The sequence below is a fragment of the Lutjanus erythropterus genome, chromosome 17, assembly GCF_056507025.1.
Source record: "Lutjanus erythropterus isolate fLutEry1 chromosome 17, fLutEry1.hap2, whole genome shotgun sequence".
In the NCBI taxonomy this organism is placed as follows: Eukaryota; Metazoa; Chordata; class Actinopteri; order Lutjaniformes; family Lutjanidae; genus Lutjanus; species Lutjanus erythropterus.
The window spans coordinates 17278379-17297047 of NC_139333.1; the positions used below are offsets into that span (position 1 = coordinate 17278379).

General features: G+C 37.9%; 1 protein-coding gene across 3 annotated transcripts in view; it reads right to left on the reverse strand.

The window, feature by feature from the left end:
• Positions 1-12462, reverse strand: part of dnmbp (dynamin binding protein) — a 59900-nt gene extending 47438 nt beyond the window's left edge. For all 3 annotated transcript variants that reach the window (XM_084740387.1, XM_084740386.1, XM_084740385.1), the window contains exon 1: positions 12111-12462. The gene's annotated coding sequence lies outside the window, so the exon portion shown is untranslated. The remainder of the gene's footprint in view (positions 1-12110) is intronic.
• Between the last annotated feature and the right edge of the window lie 6207 nt (positions 12463-18669).

Below are 18669 nucleotides of genomic sequence, written 5' to 3' on the forward strand. Positions count from 1 at the left end.
AACAGAGAACAATAGAGAAAAAAAAATACAGGACAAGAATAAAGAAAAAACAAGATGGCATACTGCGTCTTCAGAGTTCTGTTGTTATCTCAATAATATTTCAATTTAGTCACTCAATTCTGGGTCCTAAATGCAGAATTTTGGACAAAAGTTAAAGTCAAAGGTAAATTAAATCACTGATGACATAACTGAAAAACAGTGGGTACTGAGACGGTCTTTTTAAAAGACAGAGTGTGAATGAGACAGTGTGACTGGGACTAGTGTGTGCCACTTGGCACCATCCTGGAGAAAGTAACAGGATTACGACAGACAGCTAAGTCAACAGCTGACACACACACACACACACACACACACACACACACACAGAGTATATACACTCACACTTCACAGCTGACAGTGGGACAAAGACCAACTGTTTGACCTGAGACGTGGCCCTGAAACCATCTTGACTCTTTACTAAACTATCCCTGCAGCTATTGTGAGACTTCGTTGAATCCAAACTATCCTTTTAAAACACTAAGTCACATGACTTAGTGCTGATGCTGGTACTCCTCTCTCCTTCTCCAAACTGGGGGCGTGCCGACTGCCATTTACTGCAGAAAATACATGATCAGTAAGTACCTCAAACAGCCCCACTTCAAATAATCTGAACTATCCCTGATCTGGACTATGTAGACCAAAAATTGACACCAGCAGTTTAACATATAGAAAATAATTACAATTTAAATCGCAATATCAGTAAGAAAAATTGCAATTAGACTACTGCAGCAACTAACAATTATTTTCATTATCAACTAATCTGTCAATCATTTTTTCAGTTAGTCGATAAGTTGTTTGGTCGAAAAAAGAGAGGGTTCAAGTCTCAAGATTAATAGCCCAACAGGGAGCAATGCTTATTGCTGAACCCTGAAAATGTTGAGAAAAGTTTCCACATCCCAGAGATATTCAGTTTACTGTCATACGGGGGTAAAGAAGAAAATATTCACATTTGAGAAGCTAAAATCAGAGAATGAGACTTTTTTTTGCACAAAAGATCAAAACAATTAATCAGTTATCAGAAAATCTAGCAATTAATTAACCAGCTGACATCCAATCAGTTAACCGGCTAACTGTTGTAGATTAAACACTTTTCTTGAGTCTTTCAGCTCTATGAACTGTACATAACTCTAACTGTGTAGCTCTTCAAACTGGTCCAACTTTTCTATTGCTGCAAGGCATCTTAATTTTATCTCTACAGGTACAGCAGGCTGGAACACCGTGGTAATGCGAGTACAGAGCAGAGGAAGTGGTATCTGCTGACTGCCTGTACCTTTTATTGAACAGGGTCATCTGATGCCAACAATGAAGCCGCTGCCTCATTATCTGTCTGCCTGCCAGGACGAGGCCTATTCAGATATACTGAAGTGGCAGACTGGCACGTGCCTGTGGATGTCAACACACACACACAGACTGGTAGAACCCTCTGGAGCGGGCTGGGTGACAGCTGATGTCTTTTGATAGCGATTGTTTACTGTGGACCCGCTGTGTAGAGTGCTGAGTCCTCTAAAACGCATTCACCGCGAAACAACATCACCAAAACAGGTGACCGTGCAGCCAGTGGACACTTCTGGATATTAAAAACTGTGGGACATCTGTTGCTTTTCTGTTGACCGTCTAGTCTTTCAGCACATGGGATGGGGGGGGGGGGGCGAGGAGGGGGAGAATGAGAAGGCTCTGTGTGGCTGACAGTTGTCAACACAAGTCATGTGGTTTTCTAACCATCTGTTTAGACAGTCAGGGCCTCACACGCCCCCTGTGACATGATGACATAACCCATTTAGATATGAGTTTTTCTTTTTTCTTTACAAACCAAATGTAATGAGCTACAGCAGTCAATAAATAAATGTCACAATCTGAACCGACATAAAACTTAATGCTCTGTGTCTGGAAGATAATTTGGCAACCAGTATAGACATAAAAAACACACGACATGATTTATTTGAGGGTGTTCTGCAGGCTTGGTGGTCTAATCCAGGGGTTCCCAAACTTTTCAATATCAAGGCCCCTCAAACAGCATTAGCTCATATTACTGTTGCAAGCTGTCTTTAAAACCTAAAGTAAACTGTTTTTTAGACAGTTTTAATCACTCATTTGAGAGGGTCTCGAAGCAGAGAAGACAAGTGGGGCACTCATTCATATCGTTTCATTCATTCATCTTTTATGATAAAAAAAAAAAAAGATGTCATGATAATGGAAATTTTCCATCTTATCGACATCATACTGTTTCACACATCAACAACAAGCATAACTCAGAGTGAAAGTGATGTTGGTACCAGCTCCATGATAGAGGAGTCAGTTCCAAAAAAAAAAACAGGAGCAATTTCAGTCATGTGGAAGTGGTTTGGCTTCAAAAGATTAAATGTACATAAAACCACAGTAATATGTAAGACATGCAACAAGACTGTAACAGCAAAAGGGGCAATAAAACAAACTAATTACACCTCCTCAAGCAGAAGTACTCAGTATAAGTACAAGTAGAGGCAAAGATCCTGCAAACCAAAAATATTTTTCAGTGTTCAGTGTTAATTATTTTTCAGGAATATCACTTCACAGAAATATACAGAAATATTGTGATTTAAAAATGCCTTTAAGTTAAGGTATTTTAAGGAGCGTCAATCAGAGTGCAAAAATAAAGGAAGGGTTTTTTATAATAACACTCTATTAATACAATAATTATCTCCGCCAGGCATAAATCTAGAGGTGATCATGTGATTGCTTGTGTATGCATGCATGTGTGTGATACCAACAGACCTGGAGACTGTCCGCAAATAGGAAGTATATAACAATTATATTAACAATATCATCATCCAGCGCAAAGAAGAAAAGTGCTGATGAAGAGCGAGAAATTAAGCTCTTCCATGCTGCTTATTTAGTCTCAAAACCCATGCACATCAAAAAAGGTGCATGCATGTGATACAAGAGCAGAAAACAATTTCCACAAGTGAAAAAAAACATTTTCACAAGGGAGAATTTCTGTCCCATGTGCACAAATGCAGTCCTGCGAACACGGGGTTTGGGACAACTGCGAGCTTGACCCTCGTATCTGCTCACAAATCCTCAACATGCTAGATTGACACATTTGTGAACATGTGAAGAAGAAATATTTATTTAAATTAAATTGTTAATTATTTATCAGAATAATTGCAGATGAATTCTGAGTCAAGTGACCGATTTTCACTTGATTTATTATTTCAGCTCTAACCCAACTACTATGTAATTTCTGGGTTCAAATGCAGCTCAGGGCCTTTGTTGCATGTCAGCTATCCCAAGCTCCCAGTTCTTGCACCTCATCTCATCTGTTCTCCATCTCATAAAGGCCTCCTCATAAAAAAACTCTAAAGATCAATATATATAATGGTAGCACATTGTGTTCTAATGTTATTGCTCTAAACAACAAGTTAACAGTGAAGAGAGCAGTCTGGCTTTAAAGTGCATTTCAACCAGATGAGACAGCACAACGTGGCCTCAGCCAGCTGGATAAAAAGAACACATCTGGCACTCTGAGTCAAATGCCTAAAGATGCCAAACTCTGTTGAAATATTTGGCAAATCCGTCCTGTTCCACTCAAACATGCAAACAGCAAACACACACACAGACGTGGTTGAAAAAGCACGCAGACATACTGTACACTAACATGCCAGCTCTGCATTTCAATACAAACAATCACTGTGGTAGACACTGCATGGACAAAGCATATTTTGTCACAAGGCCACCATCAATTCGAAATGCTTACATGAAGAGACAGGAAGGACTGTTCCTTTTATTTGAAATAGTCCAAACAGAGTGCTGATGGCTGTGGTTAGGATGACATATCTGTTTGAGAATGCATCTAACCAATATCGTCCTTTCCTCATATACTGTACTGACTGATGTCAGCCTTAAGACGGAAATCCTCCCAGACTGCAGCTACATATAAAAGTCTAAAAATTGCAATGGCATTTTCTTTACACATTTGAGTTCTTTGCTCTTTTTTTTCCATCACACATATTACTTACGATAACATTTTTACTCACCACATTATTTGCAAAATCTAATAGATTTTAACAACCAACTATTTAGAGAATATAGTTAACAATCATCTTCTTTTCTTTTTACTTTAAACTAATGTGATTTAGACAATTAAATTAAAAGAAAAGTTTCATATTTTTAGAGTATGCTTGTTTGTTTCTTGCAGAAAGTTAGATCAGTGTTGCATGAAACTACACAACAAGCAATGGCTTAGCGTAGCTTACCTTAGCTTAGCAGAATGACTGGAAACAGATGGAAACAGCTAGACTGGTTCTGTCCAAAGGTAACTAACTCTCAACTGACCAGCGTCTCTAAAACTCACAAATTAACAAGTTGTATCTATTGTTAAATCCACAAAAGTTGTGGTCCATGGTCCAGAGCAGTGTCTTCCCGTCATTTTAACAGTTTTTGTACATATTATTACTCATGCATATCACTTTCACAGATATATGAGTGGATCATGTTGGAGCTAATAAAAATTAAACAGCAGTTACTGTTACTGAAATTTCTGTAACATACAAAAGACAGAAGATATCAGAGGAGACGTGTATGACCACAGAGGCAGGAGCGTGAATTTTCTGTGCATGTCCATCCACTGACAGACACGGACGAGGAAGCAAACCAATCACAGCTGTTGTGCGGGTGAGTCACCACAACGTGTTGGGTAGTTGCATGTTGGGCTACGGCATGCCTACAGCACCCGTTTAAAGAATTTAGAAGTTAGAAGTGTAAATCTGGCTTCAGATTGAATGGACAGATACAAGACTGGTCCAAATATTGCTTTAAACTGAAAATGTGTGGGCACATGTCTAGGGCTTCATGTCAAATTTTGACAGCAGTTCCTGAACAGTAGTTTTTTTTTCAATACTAAATTTATGAGCTTAACAAAAAAGAAAATTACATTACATTTTACGGTACAATTACTCACTTTAAATGAAGAAGGTGTTCAAAGACCTGGGAGTAGCAGAAGGAACTGTTTCAACTGTTAAAACTCTTTAGGTATCAAACTTAGGTATGGAATGAAAAGGCGTTTTCAAATAGTATTGACACAATTCAATACCCAGCCCTACACACTCCTGTTATGTTTCTTGCCTTACAGAACTTGAACATCACAGAAACTTTAGGATGAAACTTGCTGCGGCATTTATGACTCTTCAACAGGCTCCAGGTGAAACATATGGCACACTGGGAGGGTTGTTCAAATACAGTGCCACTATAAAAATAATTGCCAGTTAGCCAAGTCAGGTCCTGCAAAGCAGCTATTCATTTCTGTCTTGGCCAACACTGAGATGAGTCAGGGCAGGACAAGCCCAGAAAATCATCTTCCACACCTCTTCACTACTGCAAACTTTACTTTAGAAACAGAAAAATGTGTTCTACTCTGCCTGCTGCCTTATTTATACCAGTTGAAAGACTTCTGATGAGATGTAAAGAAATACTGATTGTATCTTTCCCAATAGTACACGAGAGAACATTGCATTATGTGTTCCTGCTGCTGCATGAGTGTAGGGGAAAACCCTGGGTGGGTCCTTGGAAAAAAAAGGACTGGAAATACTCTCTTTGGCTCATCTGAAGCTCTAAATCTACCTTCGTCTTCACATTTTCATTCAGAATGCTTGCCAGCATCTCTGCAGTTTGGCAAGCACACAGGCATCCCCTCAAGGGAATGTTCTTCTTTTTCACACACCATTTCACCCTTTTTCTTCCTTTCCTTAACTCTTTCCCCTCACATATCTGTTTCTCCATTCCTCTCTCAAACATGCACGTGTTGAATATTAATGTGTTTGATGGCACACACACATATACACACACTGGGTGGAACAGCTCTTTTGCATAAACATTTCCACTGCTAGGAAGACAGCTCAGATGTCTGAGCTCAGAGGGCAGAGGCTGCGTTGTCACGGATACAAGGGCCCGTTTGGACGGCAAGAGGGTTTTCCCTGGGAGGACCCCAGAGGTGCCCGAGGATATGCCGCACCCTTAAAACATAATAGTTTGCATATGAGCTGTTACATAACTGATCCAGCTCTTGGAATCCCATCATCACATGTCTGCAGAAACATGATCAATTTATGGAGGGTGAAATAAGCATAAGGAAAAATCCTGCTGAACACAAAGTTCTCACATCTTCTTCCCAAACTTTTAAGACAACTCAGGGTGAACTGAGGACATTAACACAAGACAACTGAAACAACTTTCTGGAGTAATCTAGATCACCTGCATATTAATTCAATAAACTTTATCTTAAAATGGCCACATACTTAACAAGCAAACGTGAGAAAACAAACATGGATTGCTCTCAGATTCATGAATAATTGTACAAAATTAAACTGATTTGGGCGTAAAAGCTCAACAAAATTCTCTCTGGTTCATAAAACCATTTTTTTAACTGCAGTCCACAGAGATTAGGAGTGTTACCACTATCACATTTGTTTTTTATAAGATTATAAAAATGCTATTCATCTTATTTGTCATTCACACCAAAGAGTCAAGTTATCTACCTGGGTTGGGCAATAAGATAAATATTTTGACTACTGGAGATTGGCTGAGTCTATCGCCAACTAGTTTTTGGTGGGGTTTTTTTGCCGATTTTTCTGAGGAATTTCTGTCATTTCATTTTGCAAATTTAATGGTCTGCCTCTGAGACACACTCACTAAGCTGACAATGAAAACAGCCTGTAAAGCCACAATATTTTCACATCCAAAGCGATGAATTCAGGGTTTATTTTGACCAAAACAGAGTTGGTGATTGTTTGAACAGTGAAAAGAATAGCCAACATGGTTTTGGTGAGTTTCTGTCGAATTTGATTAAGTATGTTTTACGATGTATTACCAAGGCAGTTCAGCTTGTCTTTGTTCAGTAAAAGAGAGAGAAACTTGAACTGAAAAGGTGTATGGTTGTATTTTTCTATTTAATAAGGAAAATGGGCGTAAGAATGTTTTCCCCCTTGACATTTGTTGAGTTTATTTTGTTTTTTTATTGAAGGTAGTGAACATAAATAGTGAACCTAACATAGCAAACTCCACGCTCACAAACATCTCCCAGTTCAAACCCCATACTGGGGATGTTAATCATTAATCAATTAATTGTTGGTAGGAATTTAACTAATAAAAACATTTTAATCAATAACGTATGTTTGTAGTACTACTTCTCCAGAGCTCACAGGTTTTCAGGCAGACGAGAGCCCCGTTTCAAGTGAGAGCCTTATTATTTTATTATTCTGTTTATTTTTATGGTTTGTGCTTTATAAATGAATTTTTCACATCACTAATGTGCCACTAGAATGGTTTAAAAAAGACTGAGGAAAAATCACATTTTTGTATTTTATTTATTATTAATGATTAATCAATTATTGATTGTTAACATGTTCAACTATCAGTTAAGGAAAATGCACTAAATTTGCAACCCTACCCAGTACCACACTGACTCTGAATCTAACTAACTGGAAGATTCTGATCTTGTTCGTGTACTTTTCTTGTTTAGTCTGCCTTCTTGCAAGTGTGCAACTTCAGTCTCATGGCTTTTTTCCCAGTCTGACCTTTGATTAGTCTATTATTCTAATCTTAGATTAGAATAATAGACATGCTGCTGATGAAAAACTAATGAAAACAAGATAAAGTGCTAGTGTACTTTTCACAGTTATGGAGATCAGTTTTAGAAAAATAAATCAACTATCCTCAATTCCAATACAATCGCCCATTTGATTAACTTTAGCAATCTTACAGCCAAAATGCAAAGGAGGTTTGCATCATCTTTATCACCATTACCATGCTGAAATCTTATATCCTTTATTTACTGCTATTATAATATCTGATTAGCATACATCATTCTTTTCTTTGTATCCTCTGCTCATACTCGCAATACACTCATCCTCCTTTTCATACTCAAATGAAATCTCTCCTGCCTTCCCCCTGCCTAGGCAGCCTAGCAAACTAAGGAATGTCATATATTTAATGTCTGAGAAATACCTTCTCTGTAATTGATGGCGTATTACATAATAGGATGAAAAGTTGAATTTTCCGGGTTTTCCAATGCATCATCAAGTTATTTTTATTATGGCTATTTTTCCTCTGCTTGACACTCTGTCCTGCACCTGTAGCCTGGAGTGACTTTGGTTGGTTGCAATATTACTTACATCACAGTGATTGATACATTAATTCCTTTTCAATATTTCATGTTTAAAATGATAAAATCTTCTATACATTCAATAGAATTGAAAGTACTGAAGGTAGGAAAAAAAATCACTCAAGACCTCAGTTCAGTTCAGTCTTAACTGTCCTTTGGCTTGCAGCATCACAAAACCAGACAGTGTTCAGTGACTTTTACCTGAGCAGCACTGTGTGTAAGTTGTTAATTAAAAAAAAAAGAAAATAATTATCCTACTTTGTTTACCTCGGACTTTTTTCTTTGGTTGCAGTGGTATCAAAATCTTTTTTTATACAGGTACTGTATCAAAGTTTAAAATTCTGGTATCATGACAAACCTACCATGTTGTGACATGTAGACATGCAAACTGACACAAACATCTCAAGTTTCTTTGTCACCAAGTACTGATATAGGACCCTGCTGCGAGCGTTGAATAATTCAGTATGTAGGATGTTTATGTGCATCCAAAATCCTGACACAAAAGCAGAACAACAGAGAGACAAAGATACCATTGATTAAGGCATAGATAGCAGTTAAACAAGCAGGAGCAGACTTCAGGTGATTCAACAAGTAGCACTGTCATGCACAGTCCTGGACTGGTGGTAAACATGAATGGACAAGTTATTCACTCTTTGATTTTCACGTTAAGATTTGTGGTTTGATCCCTGCAGGCAAAGAAAATTAACAAAGAGTTTATGGCCTGTGCCAGTGCCAAAGCGGTGTAACTCCCAACACTGACACTGCAGCAGAAACAACACTGAGGTTAGTGAAATACAAATACATCCTGACTGCAGTGTGAACAGTTTGAAGACAAGCATTTCATGATATAAGGTAGTTTATATATAGAATAGATTATATAGATTAGAAACAAATACAAGCCATGAGTCCAAAAAAGTAAAATGTAAATAAAAACAGAAGGCAACTATCTGCAGAAACTGTTCAACCTATACTCAACTGACTGCAGGACAAAGACAAAATATTTGGTGTTCAAACTGATCAACTTTGTAACTTTTTACAAAAAGATGTTGTCTGGACGGCAGCAAATGTTGCTCCAAAACCTGCATGTACCTTTCAGCATCAACAGGGCCTTCAAAGATGTGACAGTCACCCATAATGCCATGGGCAACAACCCGCCCTCATATCGGTACAGATGCTGGCTCTTGCTGGCTTTTCCACGATTTCCAAAAACAATCTAAAGCGAGGACGTCAGAGTGTCAGACCACGGCACGCTTTTCCACTTTCTGTCAGTCCATCTCTGATGAGCTTTAACGTGATAAACTAGGATGGAAGGTGCCAGTGTGAAACAACCCACTGACTTCCTTTGTTTATGAACATGCACATGTGGCACAGAACATGAAAACAAACACGGAAAGTGATGATAAACCGCTGTGGAGAAGCAACACTGGCACAGGTTGAATCTAAGTTGTGTCTCCATTTTGGACAGAGCTCTGTGACTAAAGCTGTGTGTAAATCCTGTCACAGTAAAGACACATTCTGTATGGTGCAAACAGAACAAACATGGAGACATATCTGGCTTTCAGTCTTTTGGCAGCAAGCTTTATGTAGGAGAGACTCCTCCTGAAATAATTTTCTATCTTTTGCCTTTAATGACATAATTATACATAATCATGCTGTACAAACATATATATGTGGCTGTCAGCTCTAGCAGACAGTTTGCTCCATGCTGCTGGCCATAGTGTGCATAGAATCTGCAGCACATTCCAAGCCTGTTGCACTAAACCTGGACTCAATTCAAGAGACAAACTGGACATAATTCAGCTTCAGACTCTTTGTGCCAAGTGGCTGAGCTGCAGAACTAAAAGAAACTCTAGTGCTCCCACAGAGTTCTGTCAGAGTTTGAAGGTCTACAGACACTATATACACATCCCAATGTATACTATGGTGTGTTTCTCTGTCTAGTAAATACATTGCACAGTTGCTTTAATGTTTGCATCAACACTTATTTAGTGTTCACACTCTGGTCTGATCTGCTGCAGTGCACTGAGCCTGTCTGCTCAACGTCTAACTAGAACAGTGAGCTAATTGTGTGCTAATTGTGAGCATTAACACAGTGCTCCAGTTTGACATCAGTCAGACAACTCAGACAAAACTAACAATCTGTAGAACAGAAACAGACTAGAATAGAACAGAATAACTGACAGACAATTCAAAATGGGATAAGGCCTGACAGAACCGAAAAGTGTAGATGCAAACAGAGAAGAATGGACAGAGAATTTCATACACTGATGTTAAACATGAACAAAATAATAGGTGTGAATATAACACATCACATTTCATCTTACAATGAAGTTATATAATTGAATGTAAGGGTGGGAGACTTAATAATATAGAGGTATAACATAAAACAGTATAGAGGAGAACAGAACAAAACAGAGAATGAAAATGTCAGAGAATACAACTGAATTCTACAGAACAGAGTAGAATAGAAAAGATTAGAATTAGGCCCTGATCAATACTGGATTTTTGGGGCCAATGTCAATGTTGATATTAGAGAGTTAAAAAAATCTGATATCGATATATGGTCAATACTTTTGATACAGAATGTAGGATATATACAAAAGCACTTGTTTACAGTTTTTGCAAGAGGTTAACCCTTGCGACAAAAATCAGTTTGTAACGGAGCCAGGATATTTTACAGCTTAGCAATAAACATGATTGTCCAAAATTATATCAGGGCACTGAAACAAAACACTTTCACTGATATTTTAATAATCGTATTTAAAAATAAATAAATAAATATATATAGCTGTAATAGATCAACATCCAGCCAATAATATCAGCTGACCAATATATTGGTCAGACTCTAAAGAGAACAGAACAGAAAAATAGAAGAGAGCAGAACTGAACAGCACAGAAGAGAACAGAACATAATGCAACAGAGGAGAATAGATTAGAACAGAACCTAACAGAACAGGAATCAACAGACCAGAATAGAAGAGAACAGAATAAATTAGAATAGAACAGGACTGAATAGAACATAATAGAACAGAACAGACAGAAAACAACAGATTAGAAGAGAACATAGCTGAATAGAAAGAACAGAACAAAATATGATAGAACTAAACTGGTCTGAACAGAACAGAATAAAAAGACTGGAACTGAACAGAACACAATGCAACTGAACAGAACAGAGCAGAACGGAACTGAACTGAGCTGACCAGGATGCAATATGACAGAACAGAACAGAACAGAACAGAACATGATAGAAACAATCAGAACAGAACAGAATCTAACAGAACAGAACAGAACATGATAGAAACAATCAGAACAGAACAGAATGTAACAGAACAGAATAGAACAAGTCTTTGTGAGCAGACCACCACAGTTAAGTGCGCACGTGTGATGTGACCATAATATTTCCTCAGTGTGTGTGTGATGGTGTGTGAGATGTCTGTACTGCTCTCTCTCTCTCTCTCTCTCTCTCTCTCTCTCTCTCTCTCTCTCTCTCTCTCATGGTGGTGGAACAACTGACAGCAGCGGCCACAGGTGACAGACAGACACACAGGAGGGGGGATTACTTGGTCTGTAGCACACTTGTGTTCACTGCCATCATCAGTCATTCAGTTCACGTCAGTAGTCAGTTAGCCTGACAGACAGACAGACAGACAGACAGACAGGGAGAGAGACAGCTCTATATTCACACTGAGGAAAATCCTGTCCAAAGTACGACCCAAACACTGACACCACCTCACTGTTACACTACAAACTCTTTAAAATAAGTTCAACAGATGAAAATGCAGCGTTACTCCTCTTAAGGCATGGTTTCCTGTTATTACAAACTTGTACATGTATCTCTACTCATCCTTCACCCAATGAAAGTTGTTTTTCTAGTTCCTCCAGCTCTACATGAGGAGCAACCATTAAAAGTTTTTGCTATATTTGGTGTTTTTCTTACCTGTAAAGTGTCTCAAGAGTCCAGAAGAAAAAGCGTTGCCGTTAGATCCAGTCAGACAAGACATCCAGCCTGGCGGTGATGTGGTGCTGCTGGTGGTGGCGGAGTTGGCGGAGTTGCTTTTTCTCCGCGACACAACTTTTTTTTTTTTTTTTAGCGCAGCTACGCCTCCCGGAGCCGTGGAGCTGCGAGCGGGCTCATTACTCCCGACACGTTAATTTACCGCGAGGCTCGAGGGGACATGTTGACAGAAGACAAAAAAAGAGGAGACACGGTGGTCCTGATAGAGTCACTCAGCTGTCATCACATTAGAAACAGCAGCAGCCGAGTCGCTCTGCGCTGCTCTCCATGCCTACACACAACAACGCCACCCACTTTTTTTCCAGTGAGACCCGTAGCTGGCCCGGCTGATGCCTGACTGAAAAGAAAAGAAAGTGGGCTAAAAGTTATAGGAGGGTATGACTAATTTCAGTCTGACTTCATTTTAATTTCACCAGTTTAGAAAAAAAAACATGATTGTACTCTCTCTCTCTCTCTCTCTCTCTCCTAATAATCAGTGATAGCTTTCAAAGTAAACAGTAGCATATTTGTACTTTACTTTTCCTTTTGATATTACATTAAATTTATACTCCAGAAAACAGTTCTCAGGAAATATTGGTATTGTACTTTTTACAGTTATTGTTCTATTTATTCTACAGCTGCCAGATTTCTTAATTAATTTTTTTAAATTAATTTAATTTTTATTTTTATTAATTTAGAGCCAGACCGATATATTGTTTATTAGTGCTATATCGTCCTGTATCGGAATCGAATATTATTTTTCCTATTTTTTTTCTACAGGACATTATAGAAATGGTTTTACTTTCTAACTTGTTAGGCAGCATTTAATTCTATAGAGAATTTGAAATTGCACTCAGAATGGTGGGGGTTGTTTTGATAACACCCCTACTACATATTCTGGCACTCATAGGGACCTGCCCAATAAGCAACAATGAGGCTATTTCTTCTCTTCATTATAACTGATGATTATTTTCCTAACCAAATAACATGCTGTTTGTTTTGTTGATTAATTTATTTGTGTGGTCTGTAAAAATGGTGCTCACATCTCCAAATTTACTCAGTTTACTCTCAAAGCAGCAAATCCTAACTATTTAAAACCTGACACTGGCAAAACTTACCTGATAATACTTCTGTACTTTCAGTTAAAAACACTTGGAATGTAGAAATTTTATTTGTAGCTGAGTATTTTAAAATTTTGATATTTTTTCTTCAGTCAAGCAAAGGATCTGAGTAATTCTTTCATCCCTGCCAATATAAATAAATCCTTTCAGAGAGCAAACCCTCATTAAAAATCAGGTTATGTGGCCAACACCGCATCTGCTTAATGAGTTTTAGGAACCACTGATGCAGCAGAGTGGACCTCACATTCACCACCACTCCTCATCTAAGAAAACATCAAAATGTTGTTCAAAAATAATAATTCTAATATACTGACTTTCACCTAACCTGCTTAGGGTTGATTTAAAAAGCATGAGTCTGACCTGTTTGTGTTCTTCTGTATTGTTGTATTGTTTTTGTTGTATTCTGTATTCTTCATTTGATTTAATTTAAGTGTCAGCAATCTTCTTTGGCTCACATTGTCAGCAGATATTGCCTATCATGTACTGTAATGCCAAATGGTGCAATATTTGCTGTCTTCCTTTTTATGACTCATATGACTTCTGATGACATCCAACTGATGAAAAATGTCAAAACAGATGTTCACGCCCGGTTGCTGTTATTACAGAATATTGCTGGAAAATCATTTCAAGGATGTGTTTGTCTTTCATTTACTAGATTTACCAGTTTAGCCTAATATTCAAACATTAACCAACAACAATAATAAAGTGATCTACTGCTTGTTAAGTCCACATGACAAGAAAACAACTCACCCTGTTTGTGGCAGAGAATGAAGCAAAAATCAACATGAACATTTCCTCAATTCATTACCTCATCCTGTGCAGGTCAGCACATGTTTGTGCTGTCCACTCCACCCAGACCACATACTGGCTGCAGCTGTTTTAGGAAGTAACATTATCTAACTAATTTCTCTGTAATGTGTTATTTAGAGTCTCTGTAAGCCATTCAACTGAATTAAAGTTATGAATTTTATATATGTCATATATGAGTTTGCTTTTGTTCAAACTAAAGCAGGCAAAAGAAGAAGCAATAGTAAATATGGTGTAGAAAAGTTGAAGTTTCCCGTGTAATAAAACTTTCTGACACTCAAATTGAAGGTGAAACCTGTATTCTGCTTTGTGGCTTCACTCTCTAACTGTAGCTCTTTCATTTGGACCCATTAAGACAATGGACACCTTTTTTTAGAGACAGAAAATCATAGTAGTTGTATGAAGGATTATATGTTTTCTAACTCTTCTCTCAGCCGTGGCCACTGCGTGTTGTGGTGTGAAACACTGAATCTCATTTTTTGCTGCGTCTGCAGTAATGACAGCTTCCTCATATGTGATCTTGGATGTGCAGAACAATAGCAGGAAACAAAGTCAGTTGGATTCTGGTGCCTTCAAGTGTTGGCACGGAAAAGGAAAAGATACAGAGCAGGTCACACAAAAACACACACACAAAGGCTCACTCACATACACACATACCTGCACACTCTACTATACACACATTAGTTTCATCATGACATATATGACATGGTGTAATTCTTGCATGTTATCTTTTGTAGTTACACATTATTATTCACAACAAGAAGGGTTAAACTTGTAGTCATCTCAAATTCTCTTCATGTGAATTCCAGTTTTATTCCAGAAAAGCTCCTAAACCAATACACAATCAATCAACAAATCAATTCTATATCAACATTAACTGAATAAACAACCATTGAAGCTATAAGATAAATTTTTAACATGTCCTAGACGGTATACTGATATATATTTGCTGTATATTGCACCAATATGAGTATTTATCTCATATACAATAGCTTTACATTTACATTTACTTCAAATTCACATTAAATCACCTAAATTAACAAATGCTTAAAAACATTCAGGATAAAACTAACACTGCATGTGTGTGTACTATATGTGACTGTGTATGCATTGACATATAAGTGTGAGAGAGTCACACCATGTCATAACACCCGTCATGAGACAAAGGTGTCCATATGAATGTTTCTGGCTGTTGTCTTTAAGTGTTATCCTGTGTGATGATATGATATGACAACTTGACATGAATCAAGCCAATAATGTCTTTGTTATGACAACTTGAAATTAGCCAAGACAAAAATGTCTGTGACCGACAGTGGTCACTTTAAACAGAATACAGTACCGGGGTGTTTTCCCCGCTGGGTTTGGCTCCTGGCACCCTAACTGTTATCTGTCAATCAGCTAACTCTGTAAGCTAAATCACTCTAAATCACCCTTCAAATAAAGTGTTATAAAGTATGTAAGCACATACAATATTGTCGTTAAAAGTATGTATCATGGGATGTGTTCTATGTAAGCCTGACTGTAAGAAAAACAAATATGTAATTTATAATAGGCTGACATATACATATATTGATTCCCAGCTTGCATTCATTTTAACACAACACATTATACACAATGTGTATAAAGATAAATGTTTAGACTGTTTTAGAAATAATACTTCATTTGGTAACGCTAACCCTAATGTCAAAACAGTTGCTCTAATTCAAGCAATTTTTTTTTAAAGCTGGTTAACAATTTTCTTTTCATGCTTCTCAGTATGTGACTGTATCATCACTGTCCATTGAAAGCCAAAATGTCAACTTCTCCTGAATAACAAAAAATGACTTTGTTTTAAACTTTGTGACGGTGTATCCACTAGATAATTCATTGTGGTTCTTCTGATCACTTTCGATAAGGTCCACCAGCATCGTGGAGCTTAGCCGTAAACTCTGAGTGATTAGTGCATGACATGTCTGGCCCTGTAAGACCACTGGTGGGCTTCATTGACGCCACATTTGGCCAACTAACTGCACACAGACACCAAGTGCAAGCCCTCACACACACACATACTACTGCTGAGAACACTCCAGATCAGTGACTGTGTATGAAACGCTGGCTTTGTCTCCTCTCACAGTGGACACTTTCATTCAGGGGCAGTATGTGGGTCTGTTGTTGTCTTTCAATATTTGCTGCCGGTTGATCACCACTATAATGCTCCGTAGGCAGAGAACACATTGGCTGCGGTACAATCAGCCTATTGTGTCTGCTCTCTGAGAAACATCAGCTGCAGTGACAAAGTGTTGGAGTAGGCAGAAAATTAAAATTATTCCACTCATTTACTGTATTTACTGGACTGAGCTGAACTGATGTCGGTAAAAGAATGACGGTCATGACAGTGGGTTTTAAGGTCACATTACTAATGTCAAATTGCTCAAAGTTCATATTTGATTTTTGGTTTATTGTTTGCCATTCTGGTGCAATCAATATACTCATTTGTTTTTTAAAGGCATACTATACAGATTTTCCTAAAAAAAAAAAATAATAATAATAATAATAATAATCCTTCTAAATCATCAGCTATGGCTCATTAAAATGTGTGATGTGTGTCTGGTCTCTGTCTGCATTTTCGTATTTTCTTGTTATTTATTCTCATAGGTTAATTTTGCGGGACGTTTCCAGGTCTGTTTGGCAGCGGTGTGCAGCCACCAGCCAATAACAGTGTGCAGTTTGTGAGGTCAGGACCATATAGACATATAATATGTAAACACAACATTGAACACTTTGGCTCATTGACATCCACGCCATTTTGATCCAGTCGAGACTAACCTCCCCCCGTCAACTTTTATGTGTTTTCAGGCCAGTCTTGACCGGATGAACATGGTGGTAACATCGATGTCTGTGGTCAGGACTCCATGAAAACGTACTGACCAACAGACGCGTGACTCTCTGTCCTCTGCTCTCTGTCTGTGAGAGCTGTGAAAAGAAATACACACACATGCAGATCAGACTGTTGGCTGCTTGAAACTCATGGATCTGTAATATTATGCTGGTGAATTTAAGTCACTCTGCATTACTCTTATATAAACTGGGAGGAATAAAAGATTAGAAGGCAAAGAAATGTTTTAAAATCCAGTTTTAATATTCTTAGATGTATTATTATTATCAATAGCAAAGTGACAGTAACACAGAAATTATAGCCTATTTGGCCTGATAGTACAGGTAGATTTTCTTGTGTAAATTTGTTTAACCTGCATCTTTAGTATGCCTATAGAATAAAGAGTTTCCATTTTATTATTTGTGTGACTCCATGTTTGTCTTTGGGAACCTCTACATCACTGTCATTAATTGCCAGGTGAAGTGCGCTTTTCCTCTTTCCTGTTTGTCAGAGAGAGAGAGAGAGAGAGAAAGAGAGAGAGGCTATTGTTGTATTCTGTATTGGCACAGGAAAAACAAGTCGAGAGTCCAGTCCACTCTGAACAGAGTCCAGTTTGTAAAGGGCCTTTTGTGTTTAGTTTGGAGGATCATTCTGTGGGCATTCTCTTGTCACGGTAAAATAACAGGGTCAGATCATCTTTCCAAAAACAAATTTCCACTAATAATTTGTTTTTTGTGGCAATTTTCAACTTTCATTTGTTAAAATGAGAACAGCTAAAATCACACAACACACTTCACTCTCCAAATAAGGTTACATCAGCCTTGAATCTGACATGTTAACTTAATGTTTGTACAGGTCCTGTATCACAGAAACTTCCTAACTTGCAGATCCTATCTTAATTGTTTGATAAGCATTATTAGAGCTAGGACCTGATTTAAGAAAAAAGCCATTGCAGAGGAACTGGGTTAATTCCTGTTCTAATTTATGATAAGTGTTGATCAATTTCACAAACATCCTAACTTCCCCAAATCTTACATAAATACTAAAATAAACTGTAGGATAACTGGTGAATATCAATTTATGCCAGAGATTTATTCAAATTAATGTATTTAACTTAAAAATGCTGTTGCAGTGTACTTATCATTTTATTCTTTTAAGTCACCAAAATGGAAGAAATTAAGTGTCTGAAACTAAATTTGAAAAGTTGATAAGTGATGTCGGATTGAGTATTTAGGATGTCCTAACCTGACATAAGATAGTATTCAGTCAAATAAGACAGGACTCGTAACTCTGTTACTCTTAGACTCCTTTGCTGCCACCTCCAGGAAGCTGAGGCTCGGTCTCGTGACAGCAGAACGTCAGCCTTTACCTCAGCCCCCTCTCTATGTATCATCTGCCTTCCAACCTGATAACAAAAGAGAGCAGTGCAGTGATCAGCAGGACACAATACTGTTTCTTGTTTGCTCATGGAGCGTATCGCTGTTGAAGGACTGCACCACCAGGAACCAGTGGGCTCTTGTCGGTGTTCCCAGATCTTTGGCTGATGGAATTGGCTCAGCATATACGGGAAAGTGAAGCTATGTTTTGCATTTTCAGTTAGTCATTTGACATTAGTGATGATGCACAACGGATAAGAAGTCAGTCCTGTAATGTACAATTAAATTACTGTCATTCTCTTCTTTTGCAGCAACGTATAGATGTATGAACAGGTGAAGGCAGT